At 44.9% G+C, this 12818-nt stretch overlaps 2 pseudogenes; both read right to left on the bottom strand.

Moving 5' to 3' along the window:
• Positions 1–4269: 4269 nt before the first annotated feature.
• LOC147993256 (uncharacterized) lies at positions 4270–5461 on the bottom strand (annotated as a pseudogene).
• A 2201-nt stretch (positions 5462–7662) lies between these two features.
• Positions 7663–8773, bottom strand: LOC147993255 (uncharacterized; annotated as a pseudogene).
• Positions 8774–12818: the final 4045 nt, after the last annotated feature.

Below are 12818 nucleotides of genomic sequence, written 5' to 3'. Positions count from 1 at the left end.
TAGAAGGTTTTGTCGATCCTAAAGGTGTTAACTAAATATGCAAGCTCCAGCGATCCATCTATGGACTGGTGCAAGAATCTCGGAGTTGGAATATACGCTTTGATAAGTCGATCAAAGCATATAGTTTTATACAGACTTGCGGTGAAGCCTGTATTTACAAGAAAGTGAGTGGGAGCACTACAACATTTCTGATAAGTATATGTGAATGACATATTGTTGATCGGAAATAATGTAGAATTATTCTGTAAAGCATAAAGGAGTGTTTCAAAGGAGTTTTTCAAAGAAAGACCTCGGTGAAGCTGCTTACATATTGAGTATCAAGATCTATAGAGATAGATCAAGACACTTGATAAGTTTTTTCAATGAGTACATACCTTGACAAGATTTTGAAGTAGTTCAAAATGGAACAGTCAAAGAAAAAGTTTCTTGCCCGTGTTACAAGGTGTGAAGTTGAGTAAGACTCAAAGCCCGACCATGGCAGAAGATAGAAAGAGAATGAAAGTCATTCCCTATGCCTCAGCCATAGGTTCTATAAAGTATGCCATGCTGTATACCAGATCTATTGTATGCCCTACCACTGAGTTTGGCAAGGTAGTACAATACTGATCTAGGAGTAGATCACTGGACAGCGGTCAAAATTGTCCTTAGTGGAATAAGGATATGTTTCTCGATTATGGAAGTGAAAAAAAAAGGTTCATCGTAAAGGGTTACGCCGATGCAAGTTTGAAACTAATCTAGATGACTCTAAGTCTCGGTCTAGATACATATTGAAAGTGGGAGCAATTAGCTAGAGTAGCTCCATGCAGAGCATTGTTGACATAGAAATTTGCAAAATACATGCGGATCTGAATGTGGCAGACCCGTTGACTAAGATTCTCTCACAAGCAAAACATGATCACACCTTAGTACTCCTTGGGTGTTAATCACATAGCGATGTGAACTAGATTACTGAATCTAGTAAACCCTTTGGGTGTTGGTCACATAGCGATGTGGACTATGGGTGTTAATCACATGATGATGTGAACTATCGATGTTAATCACATGGTGATGTGATCTATATTATTGACTCTAGTGCAAGTGGGAGACTGAAGGAAATATGCCCTAGAGGCAATAATAAAGTTATTATTTATTTCCTTATAATCATGATAAATGTTTATTATTCATGCTAGAATTGTATTAACCGGAAACATAATACATGTGTGAATACATAGACAAACAAAGTGTCACTAGTATGCCTCTACTTGACTAGCTCGTTAATCAAAATGGTTATGTTTCCTAACCATGAACAAAGTGTTGTTATTTGATTAACGAGGTCACATCATTAGTTGAATGATCTGATTGACATGACCCATTCCATTAGCTTAGCACCCGATCGTTTAGTATGTTGCTATTGCTTTCTTCATGACTTATACATGTTCCTATGACTATGAGATTATGCAACTCCCGTTTGCCGGAGGAACACTTTGGGTGCTACCAAACGTCACAACGTAATTGGGTGATTATAAAGGAGCATTACAGGTGTCTCCAAAGGTAGATGTTGGGTTGGCGTGTTTCGAGATTAGGATTTGTCACTCCGATTGTCGGAGAGGTATCTCTGGGCCCTCTCGGTAATGCACATCACATAAGCCTTGCAAGCATTACAACTAAAGAGTTAGTTGCGAGATGATGTATTACGGAATGAGTAAAGAGACTTGCCGGTAACGAGATTGAACTAGGTATTGGATACCGACGATCGAATCTCGGGCAAGTAACATACCGATGACAAAGGGAACAACGTATGTTGTTATGCGGTCTGACCGATGAAGATCTTCGTAGAATATGTAGGAGCCAATATGGGCATCCAGGTCCCGCTATTGGTTATTGACCGGAGACGTGTCTCGGTCATGTCTACATTGTTCTCGAACCCATAGGGTCCGCACGCTTAAGGTTACGATGAGAGTTATATTATGAGTTTATGCATTTTGATGTACCGAATGTTGTTCGGAGTCCCGGATGTGATCATGGAAATGATGAGGAGTCTCGAAATGGTCGAGACATAAAGATTGATATATTGGAAGCCTATGTTTGGATATCGGAAGTGTTCCGGGTGAAATCGGGATTTTACCGGAATACCGAGAGGGTTACCGGAACCCCCCGGGAGCTATATGGGCCATAGTGGGCCTTAGTGGAAAAGAGAAGGGGCTTCCCTAGATGGGCTGCGCGCCTCCCCCTTCCCCTAGTCCTATTAGGACTAGGAGAGGTGGCCGGCCCCCTCCTCCTCTTTTCCCCTTCCGCGAATCCTATTTCGACTAGGATTGGGGGGGGGAATCCTACTCCCAGAGGGAGTAGGACTCTCCTGCGCCCTCCTCCTTGGCCGCCCAGCCTCCCCCCTCTACTCCTTTATATACGGAGGCAGGGGGCACCTCTAGACACACAAGTTGATCCACGTGATCTATTCCTTAGCCGTGTGCGGTGCCCCCTGCCACCATATTCCTTGATAATACTGTAGCGGAGTTTAAGCGAAGCCCTGCTGCTGTAGTACATGAAGATAGTCACCACGCCGTCGTGCTGACGGAACCCTTCCCCGACACTTTGCTGGATCGGAGTCCGGGGATCGTCATCGAGCTGAACGTGTGCTCGAACTCGGAGGTGCCGTAGTTTCGGTGCTTGATCGGTTGGATCGTGAAGACGTACGACTACTTCCTCTACGTCGTGTCATCGCTTCCGCAGTCGGTCTGCGTTGGGTACGTAGACAACACTTCCCCCCTCGTTGCTATGCATCACATGATCTTGCGTGTGCGTAGGAAATTTTTTGAAATTACTACGAAACCCAACACCCTAGTATCCCGAACTTGTGCACGGGCAGTTGCAGCATCCCGCGGCAAGGCTTGCCGGGTGACCGCCAAGGTCCTCCGTGGTTCCTCTGGAGCCATTCAAGAACAAAGTATCCAAGTCAAGACCCCGGCAAGAGGAGCTTGCCGGGAAGGCCAACCAAGGCACCTCAAGTCCCCGGCAAGAGGAGCTTGCCGGGAAGGCCACCCAAGGCACTTCAAGGAACTTGCCGCGACGCGCCACGCGTCCCGGCAAGGCCCGGTGAGCGACTAGCTCCCGGACGCGACAAGACAACAACCGCGGAAAGGCGCTTGCCGCGGCAAGCCACCACTCTGTGCCCGCGCTCCAGCACATCCACCAACGTGTCGCTCTGGGAGCCTTCCAGGCGTGTGTGGCGGGCGGCTGTGCAGCCAGCGGTGCGCAGTGGCGAACGGCGCTGACAAGATTGCCATCGTGGCGAGCGGTGGCGTCCCTGACGGTCCCTTTTGCACTGTTTAGGCGACACAGACGGGCATTTAATGCCCTTGTCCCCTGCCGTCAGGGTTAGGTATGATACACTGTAGCAGGTAGCTGTACCTACCGCAACACCTTTCCATTTTTACCCTTTGTCTCCGTTGCCACCTGTCGGTGACCCCTTGAGCATATAAACGGAGGCCCATGCGCAACGTAGGGGGGGGGAGGAGAACACTCACGCTCGGTCTCGTTAGCTGCTCGTGTGTACTGTAGCACTCCACGCTCCCGAGCAAGAACTCAATACAAACCACAAAGCAGGAGTAGGGTTTTACGCATCCGTGCGGCCCGAACCTGGGTAAACTGCTCGTGTGCCTCACCTCGATCCGCTCTTTGCACGAGCTCCGCCCCCGCCGAACCGAAAGGGACTCGGTCCGCCGGTCCCATAGGTGTGCATGGATCAGTCCCCCAACAGAATTAAATCATACATTTTTCCATGACCCCCCTTTCCATCTCTTCTCTCCCTCTCCTTCCTTCCCCCTTCCTCCTCCTAGTTGGACTAGGAAGGGGGGAGTCCTACTCCTACTAGGAGGAGGACTCCTCCCCTCCTTGGCACACCTCCAAGGGCCGGCCGGCCTCCCCCTTGCTCCTTTATATACGAGGGAAGGGGCACCCTAGAACACACAAGTTCATCATTGATCCTTTATATAGGATTGTTTTTTGAAATTACTACGTTCCCCAACATGTACAACCCTAGGCCCCTCTGGTGTCTATATAAACTAGAGGGTCTAGTCCGTAGAGGCTATTAGAATTCATATAGGCTAGACATCTAGGGTTTAACCATTATGATCTCGAGGTAGATCGACTCTTGTAACCCCTATACTCATTAAATAGAATCAATCAGGACATAGGGTTTTACCTCCATTAAGAGGGCCCGAACCTGGGTAAACGTTGTGTCTCCTGTATCCCTTGTTACCTTCGATCCTCAGACGCACAGTTCGGGACCCCCTACACGAGATCGGCCGGTTTTGACACCGACACTCCTGTCATGTGGTTAGTAGCTCCAGTATCAATTATCCATGATTTTGGCTAGGCTTGGTGTGATTCCATACCTTGGGTGATGGCATTAAAGATAGAATCAACTTTGGAGGAACCTTGGGATGAAGATGAGCCTTCGGAGAGTTTGAGCTTGGATTTGAAATCCTCAAGAGCTTGCATGTCTACCACAGGTAGTTCCCCTGCAGATGCATTGTAATTAGCTTGTCTTTTGTTTGAACCCCGAGCTCCCCCTAGCTGAGATCTCCCTTTATCCCACCAAGGTGGATAACCATACAACTAAAAACACTCACCCTTGGTGTGTCCTTTTCTCTTGCAATGGTCAGAAAGCAATTTGCTTTTATCCACCTTACCAAAAGAATTTGTAGCATGACAAGGTTGTATGGATAATGCAGCACGAGCATCTGCATGCTCCTGACCATCCTCCTTTGGTTGTGCCAAACGAGTCTCCTCCTCAATCATGCTAGAAATAATATCATCAAGACTAGGCCACTCAGGCATTGGAAATATCAATTGACGACAGAGGTTTAGTTCATGGTCTAGGCCATCAAGAAATAGCTTGCTCACAAATGACTCAAACCACACATGATGAATTGCCAAGTCATCCTTGTGAACAGGTTCAAAAGGGTGATGATAATGTAAGTCTCTGTATAATTTTTTTACTTCACCTGCATACTCTGTTATAGATCTTGAGTGCTGCTTCAAATTAGTTAACTCATGCATGATATGGGTGGCTTGCATTTTATTTGTTTCCCTACAAATTGTTTCTTCAAAGATGACCAGACCTCACAAACAGTGCCCATGCCTTCCACTTGTTCTCTAATTTTGGTTCCATACTTCCCAACATCCATACTAGTACTTTATCATTGATTTGTTTCCTACATGCACCGCCTTTCTCCAAACTTTCTTCATTGCCAACAAGTAAATAATCATAGTCATTGGTGCTCAAAATCAATTTGGCATGGCGTGCCCAACTGATGTAGTCACCAGGTCCTGATAGTCGGACTGAATTTGGCTCAAGTGTATTCTTAACTAGCTCAGGAGCAGCCTTTGCTTGCTGCTGGTGCTCAAGCAGTTTGCTAAATATTTCATACATCTTATTAACACTAGAATCCCCTGTTTTTTCTTTACTTGGATCTCCCATGGTTCAGTGAGCAAGAATATATTCCAACACTAGTACTTGGTTCTTCTTCTCAAACACATGCAACACACAGAGGAACCAGCTAGTACAGGTCAACAATGTGCCAAAGAGAGGAACCAACCAGTTTTCTGTTTCGACAATTTTTTAAAATCACAAAATTCCAAAGGGAAAATGGAGTTTTTGGGTGTTTTAGACGTTTTTAGCGTTTAGTGTTAGGGTTTAGATTTCAGAGTTTAGGGTTAGGTTTAGGCTTTAGGGTTTAGGACAATTTTTGAAATGACAAAATTGTAAAAGGAAAAAAGATATGCTCTAATTTATGTTTTTTTGAATTTTGGTTAAATCTTGTCAAACCAGTCAAACAACTGATTCAATAAATATAGAGTGTTACTAAATAATTACGCAATAATATTACTGTTACTAAATAAGTATCTCAGTTTTTTTGAATTTTGGCCAAATCTGGTCAAACTGTGGTCAAACTATGGTCAAACTACTTATTCAAGAAATATTAGTGTTACTACATAATTACTGTTTGTTAGAATAATAGTTTCAAACTCAAATGATGAAATGTGTGACTTCATGCTCAAGCTAAACTACTGAGGGTTAATAGGATTGACAGCTTACATTTGTCAGGAAAACAACAAGTGCAGACTTGGAATGTAGGGGGAATAGAACTCCGAAGTTAAGCGTGATCAGGCTGGGGGAGTGAGAGGATGGGTGACCGGCCGGGAAGTCAGGCGATTTGGAATGAGTGATCCACACTTGAGCAGTTAAGAGAGGTGATTAGAGACTAAATTATCAAATAATTCAGGAAAATTAAAAAAAAAAATCAAATTTTTTTCCCAAATTTTCAAAAAATAATTCAAAAAATAACCTTTAGTACCGGTTGGTAACACCAACCGGTACTAAAGGTCCCCCATACCAGGGCGCGAGCTCATGCCACGTGGTGGCACTTTAGCGCCGGTTCGTGCCGAACCGGTACTAAAGGGGGGGGGGCTTTAGTGACCACCCTCTAGTGCCGGTTATGGAACCGACACTAAAGGCCCTTACGAACCGGCGCTAAAGCTCCGTTTTCTACTAATGAATGGGGATTGCCTAAACCCATAGCATCAAAGGAATTCACTAGGTTCACCTAAAATATTTTCAGTAAATCCAAATTGCTTTCAAAAATGCTCATCATTTATGGAAAATGCTGTAAACAGTACCAGAGGTGATGCACATTTTTCCATGACACATTTGGGTTCTGAATTAAATCATACATTTTTCCATGACCCCCCCTTTCCTTCTCTTCTCTCCCTCTCCTTCCTTCCCCCTTCCTCCTCCTAGTTGGACTAGGAAAGGGGGAGTTCTACTCCTACTAGGAGGAGGACTCCTCCCCTCCTTGGCACGCCTCCAAGGGCCGGCCAGTCTCCCCCCTTGCTCCTTTATATACGAGGGCAGGGGCACCCTAGAACAGACAAGTTGATCATTGATCCCTTAGCCGTGTGCGGTGCCCTCTCCACCATAATCCACCTCGGTCATATCGTCTAGTGCTTAGGCGAAGCCCTGCGCCAGTAGCTTCATCATCACCGTCATCACGCCATCATGCTTATGAAACTCTCCCTCGACACTTAGCTAGATCAGGAGTTCGTGGGACATCACCGAGCCGAACGTGTGTAGATCGCGGAGGTGCCATACTTCCGGTACTAGGATCGGTCGGATCGTGAAGACGTACCACTACATCAACCACGTTGTCATAATGCTTCTACTTATGGTCTACGTGGGTACGTGTACAACACTCTTCCCCTCTCATTGCTATGCATCACCATGATAGATCTTGCATGTGCGTAGGATTGTTTTTTGAAATTACTAAGTTCCCCAACATGTACAACCCTAGGTCCCTCTGGTGTCTATATAAACTGTAGGGTCTAGTCTGTAGAGGCTATCAGAATTCATATAGGTAGACATCTAGGGTTTAGACATTAAGATCTCGAGGTAGATCGACTCTTGTAACCCCTATACTCATTAAATAGAATCAATCAGGACATAGGGTTTTACCTCCATTAAGGGGGCCCGAACCTGGGTAAACGTTGTGTCTCCTGTATCCCTTGTTACCTTTGATCCTCAGACGCACAGTTCGGGACCCCCTACACGAGATCGGCCGGTTTTGACACCGACACTCCGGTCATGTGGTTAGTAGCTCCAGTATCAATTATCCATGATTTTGACTAGGCTTGGTGTGATTCCATACATTGGGTGATGGCATTAAAGATAGAATCAACTTTGGAGGAACCTTGGGATGAAGATGAGCCTTCGGAGAGTTTGAGCTTGGATTTGAAATCCTCAAGAGCTTGCATGTCTACCACAGGTAGTTCCCCTGCAGATGCATTGTAATTAGCTTGTCTTTTGTTTGAACCCCGAGCTCCCCCTAGCTGAGATCTCCCTTTATCCCACCAAGGTGGATAACCATACAACTAAAAACACTCACCCTTGGTGTGTCCTTTTCTCTTGCAATGGTCACAAAGCAATTTGCTTTTATCCACCTAACCAAAAGAATTTGTAGCATGACAAGGTTGTATGGATAATGCAGCACGAGCATCTGCATGCTCCTGACCATCCTCCTTTGGTTGTGCCAAACGAGTCTCCTCCTCAATCATGCTAGAAATAATATCATCAAGACTAGGCCACTCAGGCATTGGAAATATCAATTGACGACAGAGGTTTAGTTCATGGTCTAGGCCATCAAGAAATAGCTTGCTCACAAATGACTCAAACCACACATGATGAATTGCCAAGTCATCCTTGTGAACAGGTTCAAAAGGGTGATGATAATGTAAGTCTCTGTATAATTTTTTTACTTCACCTGCATACTCTGTTATAGATCTTGAGTGCTCCTTCAAATTAGTTAACTCATGCATGATATGGGTGGCTTGCATTTTATTTGTTTCCCTACAAATTGTTTCTTCAAAGATGACCAGACCTCACAAACAGTGCCCATGCCTTCCACTTGTTCTCTAATTTTGGTTCCATACTTCCCAACATCCATACTAGTACATTATCATTGATTTGTTTCTTGCATGCACCGCCTTTCTCAAAACTTTCTTCATTGCCAACAAGTAAATAATCATAGTCATTGGTGCTCAAAATCAATTTGGCATGGCGTGCCCAACTGATGTAGTCACCAGGTCCTGATAGTCAGACTGAATTTGGCTCAAGTGTATTCTTAACTGGCTCAGGAGCAGCCTTTGATTGCTGCTGGTGCTCAAGCAGTTTGCTAAATATTTCATACATCTTATTAACACTAGAATCCCCTGTTTTTTCTTTACTTGGATCTCCCATGGTTCAGTGAGCAAGAATATATTCCAACACTAGTACTTGGTTCTTCTTCTCAAACACATGCAACACACAGAGGAACCAACTAGTTGAAGGAAATATGCCCTAGAGGCAATAATAAAGTTATTATTTATTTCCTTATAATCATGATAAATGTTTATTATTCATGCTAGAATTGTATTAACCGGAAACATAATACATGTGTGAATACATAGACAAACAAACTGTCACTAGTATGCCTCTACTTGACTAGCTCGTTAAACAAAGATGGTTATGTTTCCTGACCATGAACAATGAGTTGTTATTTGATTAACGAGGTCACATCATTAGTTGAATGATCTGATTGACATGACCCATTCCATTAGCTTAGCACCCGATCGTTTAGTGTGTTGCTATTGCTTTCTTGATGACTTATACATGTTCCTATAACTATGAGATTATGCAACTCCCGTTTACCGGAGGAACACTTTGGGTACTACCAAACGTCACAATGTAACTGGGTGATTATAAAGGAGTACTACAGGTGTCTCCAATGGTACATGTTGGGTTGGCGTATTTCGAGATTAGGTTTTGTCACTCCGATTGTCGGAGAGGTATCTCTGGGCCCTCTCGGTAATGCACATCACATAAGCCTTGCAAGCATTACAACTAATATGTTAGTTGGGAGATGATGTATTACGGAACGAGTAAAGAGACTTGCCGGTAACGAGATTGAACTAGGTATTGGATACCGACGATCGAATCTCGGGCAAGTAACATACCGATGACAAAGGGAACAACGTATGTTGTTATGCGGTCTGACCGATAAAGATCTTCGTAGAATATGTAGGAGCCAATATGGGCATCTAGGTCCCGCTATTGGTTATTGACCGGAGACGTGTCTCGGTCATGTCTACATTGTTCTCGAACCCGTAGGGTCCGCACGCTTAAGGTTACGATGACAGTTATGTTGTGAGTTTATGCATTTTGATGTACTGAAGGTTGTTCGGAGTCCCGGATGTGATCACGGACATGACGAGGAGTCTCGAAATGGTCGAGACGTAAAGATTGATATATTGGAAGCCTATGTTTGGATATCGGAAGTGTTCCGGGTGAAATCGGGATTTTACCGGATTACCGGGAGGTTACCGGAACCCCCCGGGAGCCATATGGGCCTTCATGGGCCTTAGTGGAAAGGAGAAAGGGGCAGCCCAAGGTGGCTGCGCACCCCCCCCCTCCCCTAGTCCTATTAGGACTAGGAGAGGTGGCCGGCCCCCCTCCCCCTTGGCTCCTTTATATACTGAGGCAGAGGCACCCCAGAAACACACAAGTTGATCCACGTGATCTATTCCTTAGTCGTGTGCGGTGCCCCCAGCCACCATATTCCTCGATAATACTGTAGCGGAGTTTAGGCGAAGTCCTGCTGCTGTAGTGCATCAAGATCGTCACCACGCCGTCGTGCTGACGGAACTCTTCCCCGACACTTTGCTGAATCGGAGTCTGGGGATCGTCATCGAGCTGAACGTGTCCTCGAACTCGGAGGTGCCGTAGTTTCGGTGCTTGATCGGTTGGATCGTGAAGACGTACGACTACTTCCTCTACATCGTGTCAGCGCTTCCGCAGTCGGTCTGCGTTGGGTACGTAGACAACACTCTCCCCTCTCGTTGCTATGCATCACATGATCTTGCGTGTGCGTAGGAAATTTTTTGAAATTACTACGAAACCCAACAGTGGCATCCGAGCCTAGGTTATTTATGTTGATGTTATATGCACGAGTAGAACACAAGTGAGTTGTGGGCGATATAAGTCATACTGCCTACCAGCATGCCATACTTTGGTTCGGCGGCATTGTTGGACGAGACGACCCGGACCAACCTTACGCGTACGTTTACGCAAGACCGGTTCCCCCGACGTGCTTTGCACACAGGAGGCTTGCGGGCGACTGTCTCTCCAACTTTAGTTAAACCAAGTGTGGCTACGCCCGGTCCTTGCGAAGGTTAAAACGGAGTCTATTTGACAAACTATCGTTGTGGTTTTGATGCGTAGGTGAGATTGGTTCTTTCTTAAGCCCGTAGCAGCCACGTAAAACTTGCAACAACAAAGTAGAGGATGTCGAACTTGTTTTTGCAGGGCATGTTGTGATGTGATATGGTCAAGGCATGATGCTGAATTTTATTGTATGAGATGATCATGTTTTGTAACCGAGTTATCGGCAACTGGCAGGAGCCATATGGTTGTCGCTTTATTGTATGCAATGCAATCGCGATGTAATGCTTTACTTTATTACTAAACGGTAGTGATAGTCGTGGAAGCATAAGATTGGAGAGACGACAACGATGCTACGATGGAGATCAAGGTGTCGCGCCGGTGACGATGGTGATCATGACGGTGCTTCGGAGATGGAGATCACAAGCACAAGATGATGATGGCCATATCATATCACTTATATTGATTGCATGTGATGTTTATCTTTTTATGCATCTTATCTTGCTTTGATTGACGGTAGCATTATAAGATGATCTCTCACTAAATTATCAAGAAGTGTTCTCCCTGAGTATGCACTGTTGCCAAAGTTCGTCGTGCCCAGACACCACGTGATGATCGGGTGTGATAAGCTCTACGTCCATCTACAACGGGTGCAAGCCAGTTTTGCACACGCAGAATACTCAGGTTAAACTTGACGAGCCTAGCATATGCAGATATGGCCTTGGAACACGGAGACCGAAAGGTCGAGCGTGAATCATATAGTAGATATGATCAACATAACGATGTTCACCATTCAAAACTAGTCCATCTCACGTGATGATCGGTTATGGTTTAGTTGATTTGGATCACGTAATCACTTAGAAGATTAGAGGGATGTCTATCTAAGTGGGAGTTCTTAAGTAATTTGATTACTTGAATTTAAACTTATCATGAACTTAGTACCTGATAGTATCTTGATTGTTTATGTTGATTGTAGATAGATGGCTCGTGCTGTTGTTCCGTTGAATTTTAATGCGTTCCTTGAGAAAGCAAAGTTGAAAGATGATGGTAGCAATTATACGGACTAGGTCCATAACTTGAGGATTATCCTCATTGCTGCTCAGAAGAATTACGTCCTGGAAGCACCGCTGGGTGCCAGGCCTGCTACTGGAGCAACACCAGATGTTTTGAACGTCTGGCAGAGCAAAGCTGATGACTACTCGATAGTTCAGTGTGCCATGCTTTACGGCTTAGAATCGGGACTTCAATGATGTTTTGAACGTCATGGAGCATATGAGATGTTCCAGGAGTTGAAGTTAATATTCCAGAAGAATGCCCGGATTGAGAGATATGAAGTCACCAATAAGTTCTATAGCTGCAAGATGGAGGAGAATAGTTCTGTCAGTGAGCATATACTCAAGATGTCTGGGTATTGTAATCACTTGATTCAACTGGGAGTTAATCCTCTGGATGACAGCATCATTGACAGAATTCTCCAATCACTTCCACCTAGCTACAAGAGCTTCGTGATGAACTATAATATGCAAGGGATGGATAAGACAATTCTCGAGCTCTTCGCAATGCTAAAGGCTGCGAAGGTAGAAATCAAGAAGGAGCATCAAGTGTTGATGGTCAACAAGACCACTAGTTTCAAGAAAAAGGGCAAAGGGAAGAGGAAGGGGAACTTCAAGAAGAACAGCAAGCAAGTTGGTGCTCAGGAGAAAAAACCCAAGTCTGGACCTAAGCCTGAAACTGAGTTTTTCTATTGCAAGCAGACTGGTCACTGGAAGCGGAACTACCCCAAGTATTTGGCGGATAAGAAGGATGGCAAGGTGAACAAAGGTATATGTGATATACATGTTATTGATGTGTACCTTACTAGAGCTCGCAATAGCACCTGGGTATTTGATACTGGTTTTGTTGCTAATATTTGCAACTCGAACCAGGGACTACGGATTAAGCGAACACTGGCAAAGGACGAGGTGACGATGCGCGTGGGAAATGGTTCCAAAGTCGATGTGATCGCGGTCGGCACGCTACCTCTACATCTACCTTCGGGATTAGTATTAGACCTAAATAATTGTTATTTGGTGCCAGCGTTGAGCAT

This window comes from Triticum urartu, chromosome 1A, assembly GCF_056163025.1.
Source record: "Triticum urartu cultivar PI428250 chromosome 1A, HENAU_Tu73, whole genome shotgun sequence".
Classification (NCBI taxonomy): domain Eukaryota; kingdom Viridiplantae; phylum Streptophyta; class Magnoliopsida; order Poales; family Poaceae; genus Triticum; species Triticum urartu.
Note: the sequence above shows the minus strand (reverse complement) of the source record. Positions and strands in the feature narration are given on the sequence as shown.